This window comes from Mustela lutreola, chromosome 11 (genome assembly GCF_030435805.1).
Source record: "Mustela lutreola isolate mMusLut2 chromosome 11, mMusLut2.pri, whole genome shotgun sequence".
NCBI classification, from domain to species: Eukaryota; Metazoa; Chordata; class Mammalia; order Carnivora; family Mustelidae; genus Mustela; species Mustela lutreola.
Genome location: NC_081300.1, coordinates 48,470,765 through 48,485,460, shown reverse-complemented (window position 1 = coordinate 48,485,460; position 14,696 = coordinate 48,470,765). Strand labels below are relative to the sequence as shown.

At 44.4% G+C, this 14,696-nt stretch overlaps 1 protein-coding gene and 1 long non-coding RNA gene across 2 annotated transcripts in view; both read left to right on the top strand.

The window, feature by feature from the left end:
- Positions 1-14,696, top strand: part of GATA6 (GATA binding protein 6) — a 131,455-nt gene that overhangs the window by 43,377 nt on the left and 73,382 nt on the right. The gene's annotated exons all lie outside the window — the stretch shown is intronic.
- On the top strand, positions 4,249-12,469 carry LOC131811711 (uncharacterized). The gene is made up of 2 exons (XR_009346081.1): positions 4,249-7,583; positions 10,008-12,469. It is a non-coding gene; the product is annotated as an uncharacterized LOC131811711 (long non-coding RNA).

Here is a 14,696-nt window from a genome sequence, read left to right as displayed (position 1 = left end):
TTTGGGAGAAGTAAGAATGGAGGTGGGCATCCCTGGTTTGGAGTTGACCTCTTGGAGTTATTCAATCCTGTTACAGTTTTAATCCCTGTCGTGATGTCTCCAAGGCCACAAGGGGCTTGTATATTGAAAAATAAATCTGTTTAATGCTGCTTCCTAGCAAAAGATTTAGAATACCATCGACAGTAGGAATAATGACAGATAATGATGAGTAACTAAAAATGGGCCTCCATGGGTTGCTGGGAAAAAGTTCTTTTCTAGCTGTGGAAGATGGGGAACGTCTGGTGCTTCCGGAACCCAAGGCCGGCTCATGCTGCCCACCAGCAGGGGTGAGCACAAGGGCCTGACCGTTTCCTTTCTAGCAGATTTATCCCCAACCAAGACGTCCTCACCCTGTAGTCCACTGGTTTCATTCAAGCTCCAATTTGATGTTAATTTCCATTGACCGGTTTCTTTCACCTGTTCTATTCTTAAGTTATTCACAGGATTTTTTTCCCCCCTGAATGTGATTTTCATTGACCCCAAGTGGCTGCAGTTGGCAGTTGATGTCACTGTATCATTAGACTCATGGCTCTTGGGATTGGTTACTACAAACCAGTCAGGTCAACAGACGGACAGGTCAACCGCCGGCCACTTGCTTCAATTCCACTTCCATGTGGAGCTCACAAAGCTGTTTCTGGCAGGGCTGATTTTAACCAGGAGCCAAGGATCTGGGGTTCCTTGCTCTTCTCTTACAAAAAGTAGAAAGGCAAGCTCGCTTTTGCCTGCGGTGGATACTTCCCAAGGCCTGGAGCCCAAGCAGCTCTATCCAAGCTGATGGCCGCCATTTATATGGTGAGAGAAAGAATGAGAAAAGAGCGAGCATAGCACTAAAGATACCTGTTTCTCTAGAGCCTGCGCCCTTTGGCATCCCTTCCAGTGCTAGGCCGGGTTCCAAGAGGCTGCAGTTTGTGGCCCGTCCAACAGCTTGTCTCTCGCCTGAAACAGGTGGGCCGTCAAGAGGGAGTCCTCTGTTCCACTGGCCTGATCTCTCTCTCCCTCAGGCAGTGGAGGACAGGGGTCCTGTAGCTCTCAGCCTTACCCATGAACACACAAAGACAGAGACTGCCCTGAGTCCTGTTCACAAATTCCCTTCTTAAAGATTTGCTGCTCACATTCCAGCAAGGTCAGGAAACAGGAAGCCACATAGAGGAAAGAAGTACAGAGGGAGAGACCTTGCAGAGAAAAGATCAACTCTCAAATCTGATCCACTAATCGACTCATTCTGTTAACTTCAGGTAGGGTAGGCAATGGGAAGAGAGACGTCTTTAATTAAGTATTTTTATTTCAGTGAAATATATAACCCAAAGAGCATATGTATCTGCATATATTCCAGTTCAAAGAATAATCATGAGATACTCAGGTACCCACCACACAGCATAAGTAGTGAAACATTACCAGTATTCGTTAATCCCTTGGGGGGCTCCAGGAACAGATTTCGGTGGTCAGGTAGGTATGTGAATCCACCATACATTTACATTTAAATATGCCAAATTATCACCTCTTTGGGCATTCTCCAGATAAGAATGGGTTTTATTTTATTTTTTATTTTATTTTATTTTCGAGTAAGCTTTATGCCCAAAGTGGGGTTTGATCTTACAACCCCGAGATCACAAGTAACATGTTCTACCATTGAGCCAGCCAGGCAGCCCAGATACAACCTGGTTTTAATGATTTAAGGGATTCCTGACTTTCCCCACACCTTTTTTATTAGCCTCTGCCCCACCCTAGCCACCATTAGAGATTTTCCCTAACCTTTATTGGCAAAAACCAGGTTCATAATCCATCTAGAGAGGCCTGATTCTATGAATAACATCCACTAGCTACCTGACTCTTCCTGAAGTCTGCAGAAGCTTGAGCCAGGACTTTACAGACTTAAGGAAGAAGCCGTTACCCTTCTTTCAGGGGAAGGGGGTGGGTGGGGAGGTTGCAAGAGGATTTTCCTCTCTTTAATAAACAGTCACCGAGGCTTGCAACAAAGATCTCTTTTCTTCGGCCTTTCCCAGAGGGATACTGTAGAATGATATCGTATGTTCTGTAGGGACAACCTCAGGAACTGCAGCCTGAGTGGATGGATGGTGCAGGAAGGTTTGATCATATTAAGACAGACATAGCTGAGAAGCCCTTCTGAGCGATCTGCCTGCCTCTGAAGGTCCAGAAGCTTCTCCCATTGCTTATCACTCAAAAACAGGCTGTGATAGTTTTGTCACCCACATCATTTTCTGGGTGTCACCGGATACTGTTTCTAGGATTTTTAGTGCCCTCCACCCCATTCCTATAGCACAGACTGCTGGGCTGAACCTGAACCAGTTTTCGCTGTCCTAGCTTCGGCTGCTTCCTCCACAGCGCTTTGAGAATCATCTGGATGTGAGACCCAGATAGATCAAAGTCTGTATTCCTTGGTCTTGTTTCAGAGTGACTTTTCCTTTATTTTGAGTCTCCTTCCCAGAATTCCATTTCCTTACACCACCAGGTGGAGCTTTTTGGTTCTGGACCCAGAGGAACTTTTGGTCTTGGGGTTTTTTTGGGGGGTGGGGGGGAGTGGAGGATCTTTTGGATTTGTCATTGTCACTGAGGGGCAGGATCCAGGCAAAAGAAGAAACTCCTCCTTATTCCTCTTAGGAAGATTCAGGCCATGGTGCAGAAGGTTACTCCTGAGAGCCTTGGTTACTCCTTGGAGCCTGAGGGTGGGACCTTATTCTGAGTCTCCGATAGTTTGTAGAGGACCTCAGATCCATTAATGGAGGCCGAGGTCACTAGTGAGTCAGGTGGAGACTGAATTACCAGCTAAGAGCAGGTGATCATGACCTAGGGCCTGCAAATATTTGGACTTACTTGAAAAATATATGTAGGTAGGTATGTACATTTTTGGGGGGGAAGGTCCATTATTTTCACCGTATTCTCAGAGGCACTCGTGACTCAAAGTAGATGAAGCATCAGTGATCGCTTCTGATTATTCATTCGCAATCAAATGAGAAAAATAGGAGCTACAATAGAATTTTTCATAAACCTAAAATTTGTAAGAATGCCTTTATTTTGGGGTTATGTCCATTCTATTTCTTTCTTTTTTGGGGGGAATATTGATATATTTTGGTGCTTTTATGGGATAATGGTGCTAGTGAATGGTAACAAACACAGGAAGAAGTTCTTTCCTGACAAAGTCGAAAGTTAATAACACCCCCAGTTATAATTTCTTTTTCTTTTTTCTGGCCTGTGAAATCCCGCATCTTGGGAACCACTAATCGAGAGCCTTGCTGTTACATTTGTGTGTGATTTCAGAGTGTGCTGTTGTCCATCACTCTCTACCCCTTCTCCCCTGAACATGAGTTGCCTGTTATGCGTACAGCTGTCTTTAAAAAAAAGTATTAAAAGATAAACTGAGGCATGTTAAAAATTTTAAGACTTTAGTTGAACAAAAAATTGATTGGAATGGGCCCCAACAAGTAGGAAGTGGCTAGGAGTGCTTGTAAAGTCTTAGGACAAGAATTTTATAGAAAAGGGGCGCCTGGGTGGCTCAGTGGGTTAAAGCCTCTGCCTTCGGCTCAGGTCCTGATCGCAGGGTCCTGGGATCGAGCCCGCATCTGCTCTCTGCTCAGCATGGAGCCTGTTTCCCCTCTCTCTCTGCCTGCCTCTCTGCCTACTTGTGATCTCTGTCTGTCAAATGAATAATAAAATCTTTAAGAAAAAAAGAAATTTTTATAAGGAAGATGCAGAAGCAAAGCAAGGAAATTATTTGATTGGCTAAAAGCTTAAGTGGTTTCCCAGTGTGGAAAGCCTAGTTGGCCATTAGTAATTGGTTGTCCGGGTTTGGGTTTTCTTAACCTTGAGGCATTTCCAGGCTTTGGGTTTGATTTGCTTATGTAGGCTGTTATGGTGTTGGAATCACCTCAGTCTGATGGCCTTCTCCTTTAATTAATGTAACCTAGTCAAACCCAGTTACTTTTGGTTCTAAGAAAATGTAATTATCACTTTGGGAAGATAACCTAATCTTCCTGGGCCTTAATTTTCTTTCTTTATTTTTTCCGTGTTTTTTTTTTTTTTAAAGATTTTATTTATTTATTTGACAGCGAGACACAGTGAGAGAGGGAACATAAGCGAGGTGGCAGGGGGTGGAGAGTGAAAGAGGGAGAAGCAGGCTTCCCTCCGGAGTAGGTAGCCCAGCGCGGGGCTCGAGGCAGGGCTCCATTCCAGGACCCTGGGATCATGACCTGAGCCACCCAGGCACCGCTGGGCCTTAATTTTCTTACTGAAATCAGAGTTGGGCTGGTACTTCTTAAAATTTGGTCCAAGTCTAATGTTATATAGTTCACATGAATACAGACCAGAGCCTTGAGGGGAATAGGGTAGAGAGAAAACTCTCTTTTTTGATTTTTCACAAAAACCACAGTGGGAAGGACACCTGGGTGGCTCAGTGGGTTAAGCCGCTGCCTTCGGCTCAGGTCATGATCCCAGGGTCCTGGGATGGAGTCTCACATCAGGCTCCTTGCTTGGCAGGGAGCCTGCTTCTCTCTCTGCCTCTGCCTGCTTCTCTGCCTACTTGTGATCTCTCTCTTTCTCTCTCTCTAACAAATAAATAAATAAATAAAATCCTGAAAACAACAACAACAACAACACAGTGGGAGAAAAAACTGGGGGGGATCTGTTTAAACTTCTGGGTTACATGATTCTGTTAACACATGCTGATCTGGTTTTATGAGGTGTTCTTCATGAGATTGCGTAGCTTTTGTCTAAAAGGGGTTAATACGCTTTTTAAACGAAGGTGGGTATAAGCAGAACTGATCAAAAGCAGATACAACAGGGGCACCTGAGCGGCTCAGTTGGTTTAGCATCCGACTCGTGATTTCAGTTCAGGTCATGATCTCAGGGTCGTGAGGTCAAGCCGCGGGTTGGGCTCTGCACTCAGGCCCAGGTGTCCTTGAGATTTTCTCTCCATCTGTCCTTCCCCCTGCTTGTGCATGCTTTCTCTCTAAATAAATAAACAAAATCTTTAAGAAAAAAAGCAAATGGAACACTGATAAAAGCAATGAAAATAAGTAATGGGGATTCCTGCTCAGTTCACTGAGCTCTAACTGAACTTCGCAGTCATGACCTCATGAGATCCTGCAAGGTAAGTCTGATCATCTCATTTTTATCGATCTAGTCATTGGCTGGCTAGCCAGGCAGCGGCAGAGCTGTGATCTGAACCCAGATACACTTAACTTGAAAGCTCCCAACCCATCGAATACACCTCAGATTCAGTTTCTCTTCTTTATGGGAAAGTTTGAGAAGCAACTGGTTTAGGCAACTTGATTTTTTAAAAAACTTGTCCTACATGATAATACAGATCAGGTGTTCCTTTGCTTGATGGTTCAAGGAAAACCTTCTACTGAGGATGAGAGAGTGAAGTTCTGTTTTTAGAGCCTGGAGTCCTTGCTTACTGACCGGTTTGTGAATTTCTGATCTCCGCTTGCCTATTTCCTTCCTTGAAAACTGAATATATCATAGAATATACAACACCAAGAGTGAATCCTATTATAAATGATGGATTCTAGGTGATGAGGAAGTTCATGGATTCCAACAGATGTGTCAGTCTAGCGTGGCTATCAATCGTGGGAGCAACTGTGCATGTGTGGGGAGACAGAGTATACGGGAACTCTTAGTACTTTCTACTCAATTTTGCCGTGAACCCAAAACTGCTCTAAAAATATATATTAAAAAAAAAAAAAAACTGACCCAACACAATTGAGTATGTGAGCTGGTAGGCTTTGCCAAAGATGGGAGAGCCAGAAAGATAAAGCCTGTTAAATTCTTTTTTTATCCATTTGGATAAAAGGTGCTTTTGAAAGAGAGGGTTTTGTCAAGTGCCATGATCTCATCATCTGGCAACACCAGTAGGAGAGGAGCCAAGGGAAACCCAGGGCGTTGACGTGTGGGTGATTCAGGGGCCCACACCGCTGACAGTGAGCAGCCCCTGGTTTGGAGTTGGTGGGAGGGGGCAGGGGACATGCTGTTCCCTTTCGGGTTGTGCTGATCAGTCATGAGAGCCTGGAGGCTCCCACCTTGGGCTTCTGCCTGCCCAGAAGTGCCAGGCGCTGGCTTTTGCTTCTCTTTGTTGTTTTGGGCTATGTTTCCCCCTTTGTTCTTCCATAGATGGTTGCGAACTGTGGTGGTGGCTCTTTCAAGGGCTTTGCTGACACTGGGCAGCCCTGGATCTCCGTGTACGGACATTCCCGCCCACTCCCCAAGCTGTGCCCTCACAGGCAGCATCTAGGGGCAAATAACATGCCCGAAACACACCCTTTAATGTGTTTTGCGTGTGGTTTTGTGTGTTTTTTTGTTTGGTTTATTTAATAATATTACTAGCCTATGTATAAAGCTTTATAAAACTTTTCATTCCTGTATCACATTTAGTTCTTACGACGGTATCTGGTCAGCGGGTGGGTGAGCGATGGTATTAGAGAGGCTGGGGGCTCGTCTTCTGGACTGTAGAAAGAGAAACTCAGTGAATGAAGTGACCTCCTTCAGCTCGGAGCCGCAGGGCGACGTGGGTAACATGGACCATGGTTCCGGGACTCTTTCCTGTCCCGAGGTTTCTGGCCACCTTAGGCCCTGGGGTCTCACTTGTGCTGCTTAAGTACCGACAAAGTCAGCTAAAATAGGGGATGCTTTTCTTGGTAGCCATTGAGGGAGAAGATTAATCCTGTGTATTTGTGTTTGTGGGATTTTCCCCCAAGGTAGCACTTTCTCAGGAGATTTAAGATCCTGGGTAGGAAACAATAGGCAAAATGATTCTTTAGGAGGACTCTCTCCCCTTCTTCCCTTTGTCTGTGCTGTTGTGGCCAAGCACTTACCCAAACCTTTCTTAATTTTATCCATAGTGCTACATTTTAAGAAACAAACTCCACAGGAAAACAAAGCTGAGCGAAGTGGCTGGCCTCCTCTGAGGGACACCCAGCCCAGGTCACATGAGGAGCCATGACACCCTCGGGAAGCCGGGCTCCTGCTGACAGGACGGGGTATCAGAATCGCAGGCAAATGGTCCAAGTGGCTGTTCAGTATCTTCGGCTTTCACAGCTTCCCTTCCAAGCCAGTAATTCCCTTGAGTCCCTTGAGTGACCTGTGTTCCATGCTCAGGTGGTCCCCCGACCCCTCCCCAGCTGGCTCCTTCCCCAGCAAATGTGAGAGATGGCTGATTGGCGCCCCTCAGCCTGCTGCAGCCGCATAGGCTATAGGTGGATATTTAAGCCTTTTTTTTTTTTTTTAAAAGATTTTATCTATTTATTTGACAGACAGAAATCACAAGTAGGCAGAGAGCCCGATGCAGAGCTCCATCCCAGGATCCTGAGATCATGACCAGAGCCGAAAGCAGAGGCTTCAACCCCCTGAGCCACCCGATGCCCCTATAGGTGGATGTTTAAAAAGAACAACTCTCCTCCCACTCTGCTCCCCACGAGCTACTTGGATTAACCCTGGAAGGATGTTTCCGTTAAGGAAACCACCGTAGCATTGAAGAGTTTTAAACTGGAAAGGCGCACATAGAAGGAATGCCGATAAAGTCTGAAATAAAGGTAAAAACCTATCTACCACGACCATCCGAATGTGACTGCAGTCCTTGTTTTTCATATTTGCCTTTTTCCTAGTCTTGCTCCACGTTATGTGTGTGTGGGGGGGGGACCGTGGCAAGTTCGTTGTGACCTAGCCTCTTGGTATTGTGCTTCTCGTGTTCACCACACACACATTCTCCATGTTCATATACTGCCTTAACGATGATCTTTTCCACAGTGTGTCTGCACAGCACTTACCACGCTGACACCTTCCGTGTGCTAACCAGTCTCGTTTGATGGACATTTTGATTGTTTCTAGTTTTTCTGTGATTGAAACGGCCAGGAGCATTCTGGTGTGTAGAAACTTTGTCTTCCTTGAATTTGTCTCCTCTAGGAAATACCAGTAGGGACCATTAAAGGAAGGTTGCTGGAAGGATGGTTCCAGTCTTCTGCTTCTGTCCCCACTGAAGGGGACGCGTTCAGTGCGTTAAAGCCATCTCCCAGGGGCCACTCTCTGAAATACTTTCTCCGTCCCTTTAAAATGTCCCTCCTCGGGGTGTGTGTGTGTGGTGCGGGGAGGGTTTGCTCCTGGTTGGCACAGGGGGTTAAGTGTTAGACTGTTGATTTCGGCTCAGCCTGCGATCTCAGGGTGGTGAGAACGATCCCCACGTCAGGCTCCAGGCTTAGCGAGGAGCCTGCTTCAGACTCTTTCTCCCTTTTCCTTGACTCCTCCCTCTGCCAAATAAATAAATAATTTTTTTTTTTTTTTTAAGATTTTATTTACTTATTTGACAGACAGAGATCACAAGTAGGCAGAGAGGCAGGCAGAGAGAGGGGGGAAGCAGGCTCCCTGCTGAGCAGAGAGCCCGATATGGGGCTCGATCCCAGGACCCTGAGATCATGACCTGAGCTGAAGGCAGAGGTTTTAACCCACTGAGCCACCCAGGTGCCCCAATAAATAAATCTTAAAAAAAAAAAAAAATGATCCTGCCTCAGTTCCTGCGTATGCTTCTGCCTTCTTTTCCTACTCTTCCTTTTCCCAACCATCATTCTTCAGCCCCCTGTCCACCCCGTGGACTCTCGGTGAGGATCGATCACCCCATTCCCCAAAAGGGCCTTCCCAGAGTGATCGATCCTTCCCTCCTATCCCTGCTCCTTTTTGAAGAACTGCCCTCTGGGGGGTGGAGAGAGGAGGAGAAGAGCTTGCATTTGAATCTTATCAGCCCCTGCATCTGATGTCTTGTCTAAATATTGTTTCTTGTCCTGCTTATGTCACAAGCCCTCAAGGCAAGGGCCATGCCTCTACATGCCCGCCTAGAGAAGAGAAAGCATTGCCGGGGCTCTTATGTTGTCGCAGTGAGGTGTTAGTGACTGGAAGACGGGAGTAGATGTCTCGAGTAGAAACTGTGCTACAAATGAATGGGACTTCCTGGGAAGACCACTAAGGAAAAGGTCTTCACAAGAAGGGGGGTGATTCTGAGCTTTCTCCAATGTGTTCAGAGAAGAGTCGGGGGTTTCTGCTACTGGGAGATTCTGACATCCAAGTAGGCACCTGGATGGGGTGCTGCGCACTTAGACAACACTTGCTGGTGTATTTTGTGTCCCAAGTTAAATTCAGGGCCTTGGACAAGGGAGTGACACAAAAACACGGCTGAGTTTTCTTTCAGTGACCTTGAGCAATGGGACTGGAACTTCTTGACAGTTTTGATGTTTTAATATTTGAAGTTTCTGAATGGAGGATAAACTTTACAGAGGATGTTTCAAGTCTAAAAATCTCTTGTTGGGACCATCCATTCCCTGTGACATCAACAGAGGGTAAATGGTTATCTTTTTGACTATTTTAAGATATTAGCAATACATACCTAACCTCCCTTGATGATTTCAGTTAAGGTCTTTCATTAGTTATGTAGGAATTACAAATAGGATAGAAATCAAAATCCTGTGTGGTCAGGACCTTTCACATCAGGTTTTCAAACAACACAGATGAGCAGGATGTTTCTCCAAATGGATGGTTTTTTAATGCAGAATATGTCTTTGGATTTGAAATGTGTTGATGGTTATGAATTTGTGAATTTTAAAATACAAATCACATAGGAAAGATGCCTATAACTCTGTTTACATATTGTTAGATAGCTCAGCAAGCACTTTAATACACATCCTCTCAAGTCTTGTAACAACTGGTGAGGTAGATGTGGGTCTACTTCTATTTTATAGACGTGGACATGGAGGCAGAGGACAGTAAGGGATTCAAGGCGATAAGTTGTCGGATCAGAATTTAAGCTCAACATCATTCGTCGAGGTTCACGTTGTCTCTCGGATAGGGAAAATAATAATTTCTGGTGCAATCGCATCCTTTTTCTGTCTTTATGAGTATTCAGTGATTTGCCCTTATGATCCTTTCTTATTGCCTGCCTCGTGGGTATCATTCTTGTGTTGTTGAAATTCCAGAGAATTCCTTGGACTTTGTATTGGTGAAATAGCCAATACCTGCAGCCCAGAAATGGCAGCCTCGCGGATTTTCAGGAAACAGAACTGGAAGAGGGGAGGAAAGGGAGCCAACTCAGCTAAAAGCATCCATTAGACACCACATGAAGCCCACAGGATGCATTTAAACAGAACTGTTCTGAGATGGGTGAGTTGAAAGAGACTTGACACTACGAAGTCGTGTTTGGAATGCTGTAACTACCCCAGAAATACTGTGGGTGATGCTGCCCTGGGAATGCTGATTGGAATCTCCAGTAGATCTAGGTTCTCCTTGCCACGTTTTGGTTCCCTACCAGGAGCGAATACTTTTTTCAGCCTCTAATAGGCAATCCATAAGTGTTCAAATTACCTTTTAATTAAATTACATGAATGGTCTACATATGTTTTTAGAGTCCACTATTACATCCACTATTACTACTTGGTACATCCACTATTACTACTGTGTGACTTTGGGAAAGTGACTTCATCTCTCTGTGCTTCATTTATGAAGTGGAGATGGTATTACTCTCTACAACATAGGGTTATTATGTGGATTGATTATTTTTATTTTTTTACTGTTCTCTTTCTTTTTTTTTTTTAATTAAATTCAATAGCTGACATACAGTACATCATTAGTTTTTGACATAGAGTTCAGTGGTTCATCAGTTGCACATAACAGCCAGTGCTCATCACAACCCATGCCCTCCCTAATTAATGCCCATGGCCCAGTTATCCCATGCCCCCAACCCCCACACCTCCTGCAACCCTCAGTTTGTTTCCTGAGTCAAGAGTCTCTCATGGTTGTCTCCTTCTCTGATTATTTTTAAAATAAGAACCTTAGTAAGGGGGTCAATAAATGTTAGCTATTACTATTAATAGTAGTAGTATTAAGGCTAACTTTTCTTCAGCTGTGTTATAGATGCTAGGTGTGTCCTTCAGTTGTTACTCAATTTTTTCATTTTTTAAGAATTGTAAAATACATATACCCTTAAATTTACCATCTTAGCCCCCCCTTTTAAAAATATTTTATTTATTTACTTGACAGACAGAGATCACAAGTAGGCAGAGAGGTAGGCAGAGAGAGAGGGAGAAGCAGACTCCCCGCTGAGCAGAGAGCCGGATGTGGGGCTTGATCCTAGAACCCTGAGATCATGACCTGAGACAAAGGCAGAGGCTTTAACCCACTGAGCCACCCAGGCATCCCCATCTTAGCCCTTTTTAAGTGATTTTAAGCCACAGCTCTGTGGCTCAAGTCTCTTCACACTGTGGTGCAGAATATGTTATTTTAAGTGGGGAGCAGATCAGGGAAGGCATGGTTGCAGATGGGTGTGGGTGCTCTGTTCGCAGCATTCAGGGTCCTGATCTGGGCATAGCCCAGTGTGGGGAGCGAGCAGGGTGACCAGGCCATACGGAGGAGAACCAGGCAATTGTTGTCCAGCTGTTCTGTGAGCAACTGAGAGGCTGACACTCAAATATTTATGTCGTATCATCTCTCCACTTTGTTTTTATCCACTTCACGGGCTTCATTGGCTCAATCAGTTCTTTGATCCTGCAAAGTAAAGCCCGGGTTCAGATCCACTTTGCGGACATCGTTTGTTTGAAATGTCAGCAAATTAGTGGGTAAGAGAACATTTAGCAGTGCAGTGTGCCACAATTCAGAGGTTCATGATTCAGGTCTTAATCCGGATACCTGGATTAAGTGTGGAACTGAACGCAGTCATCTGACTGCATTCCTTGAAATGGACAAGCCCAGAAGTTTACAAGATTGATTTCTGAAGGTCGTAAGGATGTGACAATAAACAGACTTCCATAAAAAATGGAAAGCCTATACCCGTATCTCCCTGAGATTGTTTCTTGAAGTTGTTACTTGTAGAATTTACTGGAATTCTACTTAAAATGATGTCATCCTTTCCCAGAACAGGTTTTTGTGGGTAGTTTCTAATGTGTAGCTTTTCAGGTAAGTGCCTGTTATCCCTAAGGCTAAATTTGTTATTTAGCTCTTCTGTGCCTGTTAAGCTTACAGGTGTCAAAAAGACACGAGCTTTTAATTACATTTATTTTCCAGCTTTATTGAGATATAATTGACATGTAACATTGTATAAGTTTAAGATGTACAACTGCAGTGATCTGATATATGTGTATATTACAAAATGATCATCACAATAAGGTTAGTTAACACATAGTTATAATCTTGGGGTATATGTTGAGAACTTTAAAACTCTAGTCTCCCTTAGCAACTTTCAAATATGTAATACAGTATTGTTAACTATAGTCACAATGTTGTATGGTATATCTCTGAGACTTGTTCATCTTCCAACTGGAAATGGGTTTCCTTTGGTCACTTTTGCTCATTTCCTGCCCTGTTCCTCACCCTGTGCCCCTGGCAACCACCAGTTCTTGTGAGTACAGTTTTTTTAGACTCGATGTAAAAATGTGATCGTACATTACTTGTCTTTCTCTGTCTGACTTATTTCACTTAGCATGATGCCCTCAAAGTTCATCTGTGTTGTCGTAAATGGCAGGATTTTCTTGGTTTTTGTTTTTTGGGTTTTTTTTTTTTTTTGATCTCTGGATAATATTTCTTTATTATTTCCTTTATCCATTCAGTTAGTGGACATTTAGGTTGTTTCCATGTCTTAGCTATCGTAAATAATGCCAGTGAACATGGGAGTGCAGATCTCTCTCCAAGACAGCAATTTTATTTCTTTGGGTAGATACCCAGAAGTGGAATTGCTGGATCGTATTATAGTTCTATTTTTAATTTTTTGAAGAACCTTTATACTATTTTCCACAGTGGCTGTGCCAGTTTATATTTCTGCCACCAGGGCACAAGTGTTCCCTTTACTCCCTGTCCTCACCAACACTTGTTATATCTTGTCTTTTTTGAGATAAAGATTTTTTTAAAAAGATTTTATTTATTTATCAGAGAGAGAGAGCATAAGCAGGGGGGAGCAGCGGGCAGAGGGAGAGGCAAGCAGAGGGAGAAGCGGTCTCCCCACTGAGCAAGGAACCTGATGGGTACTTGATCCCAGGACCCTGGGATCATGACCTGAGCCAAAGGCAGATGCTTAACCAACTGAGCCACCCAGGTGTCCTTGAGATAAAGATTTTAATTGAGCCATCGAAGCATCCAGAAAGCATTGAATATGCTCATAGACACTGGGAATTTTCATGAGGGGGAAATCACATATAGCATTTTCCCATGTAGTCTAACTGTGGAACCCTAAGTATTCTGCAGAGCAGAACACTAAAAAATTCTAGTGTTTTGGAAACACTAAATAACGAGCTGTGCAATGCCCTTGAATTCCCTTTAGTGCCTCCTCTATAACCCTAACCTGATGAGTTTTTGTATCTCCTAGTATAGGGGGTCCTTGGGTGGCCCAGTTGATTGAGCAGCTGCCTTCGGCTCAGTTGTGATCCCAGGTTCCTGGGATGGAGCCCTGTGTCAGGCTCCCTGCTCAGCTGGGGAGCCGGCTTCTCCTCCTCCCTCTGCCCCTCTCCCTGCTGGTGCTTATGCTCTCTCTGTCAAATAAAAAAACAAAATCTTAAAAAAAAAATAAAAATAAAAAATAGGTCTTCTGGGGAATTTTGCAAAGAGTAAGATTTGGGTAAGCTGTGGCTAGAATTTGTTAAATTCACAAGATACTGTGAAATCCTAACTTTCTCTAGTGATTCGAGGCGTTGAACTCTCAGTTTGGATGAAAAGAATAGAGAAACAGGTATATGAGAATGCCAGACCTCCCCTCCTGCATTTTCTAGATAAACAAAAACTGCCACCTTCCTTTCATGCAGAGCCACCTGGCCTCTGGCCTCACACCTGGGATGTTTCATCTTTAAGTATCTGATTGACCTGCCTTTCCACTCTCTACCTCCTACTCCCAATTGGAATCCAGGGAGTTGTGAACGTACGTGTTTGGGGAGAAGGCAGAAGTGCCGTACCACCTGGAGGCTGGGCAGGCACACCCCTGCGTGCCATGTTCATGTTTGTGTGAAGGTGTAGAGGTCCTGGCTGGAAACTCAGCTCTTGGGTTGGGTCTAAGAGGCTGTTGATCCCTGAGGAAATCAGTTCCCAATTTCCTGAGTCCCCAGCTTCCTCCTCTCTCCGAGATCACTTCTCTCATCCCATTATCCATGGGGTCATAGCCTGATGGCAGGGGGGGTCCTGAGGGAGAGGATGAGGAAGGCTGCCTCCCTTACGTAGTCCTTGGGGATCGAAGAGTCCTAAGTGTTTCCTGTGAAGAACACTGCTTCCTGACGTGTTGCTTGTCTTGCGATCAGATTTCTAAGCAGGAAGAAATAGCTTCTCCTTCCCTCCCACAGCATTCCAAGGTGTGGGGCTGGTCATAGTTGAGAGATACGGAATAGAAAATAAGATGAGAATGGATTCAAGTCCCTTGCTGCCTATCTCGAGGAGGTAGAAGAATGAACCTACACACAAAATTGGTTTCCCCAAATTTGTAAAAATTGCCTTTACAGAAACATACCTTCATTGTCCCGATAACATCCTAGTGGCATGCTTAGAGAGGGAGTTGAACTCTAAAGCTCTATTTTCATGTGTGTGTGTATCACATCTTCATTAACAAAATAATACGTGTGAAAGTGCTTTATAAAGGCTAAAAGAAGGGCACTGGGTGGCTCGGTCGGGTGAGTGTCTGCCGTGGGCCCAGGTCACGA